This window comes from Seriola lalandi, unplaced genomic scaffold, assembly GCF_002814215.2.
Source record: "Seriola lalandi dorsalis isolate HSWRI2012SDOR001 ecotype SW California unplaced genomic scaffold, Sedor1 jcf7180002054953, whole genome shotgun sequence".
In the NCBI taxonomy this organism is placed as follows: Eukaryota; Metazoa; Chordata; class Actinopteri; order Carangiformes; family Carangidae; genus Seriola; species Seriola lalandi.
Window position 1 is genome coordinate 602,454 of NW_019525504.1, and position 612 is coordinate 603,065.

Genomic DNA, 612 nt, shown 5'->3' on the forward strand with positions numbered 1-612 from the left:
ACCTGCTGTCTGCTGGACTGAAGAGTCCACACTGTGCTCTGGAAACTCTCAGGTCAGGTCAAAAAATAAACTAAGAAATATAACTGTAAACATCTGGGTAGCTAAACTGGCAAAATGTATCGATATTTAATACCTACAACAAGAGAGGAAACAGAGTCTGGGTAGAGTAGAAAACTGGGGAATTTTTGATTTATGTTTATTTCTTTCTACAGTCTATCCCCATATCAACCACCTATTCGCATCAGAGACACAGGGCCCTCTTACACCTGCTGCATCAGATAGATGCATTGGTCATTTTCCCGTCCAATACTCACGTTGTTAAGAAGTAAATACACTTTCACTCTGGTGTGAAGTCAGTGGCGCAGAATTTTACTGTTATTTTAAAGATGCATTATTACCTAAATTTGTACACACAGATTTGTATGCACAGATTTATACACACTCCTCATATAAGCCTAATATAAAATATGTCTAATGTTGTGATTTGTGCCGTTACTCTTCTTGGTAGAGTTGTGCGCAGCACACTGCTTTACTCAGCCCTTGCTTGCCCTTCAGTGACAGATAATAAGGAGGCAAAATAATTTTTTTTGCATAGAGCAAAGGATTGGGGGG

The 612-nt window shown here is 39.2% G+C and overlaps 1 protein-coding gene across 1 annotated transcript in view; it reads left to right on the plus strand.

The window, feature by feature from the left end:
• Nucleotides 1–612, plus strand: part of LOC147817475 (protein NLRC3-like) — an 8,902-nt gene that overhangs the window by 2,593 nt on the left and 5,697 nt on the right. The window lies entirely within an intron of this gene.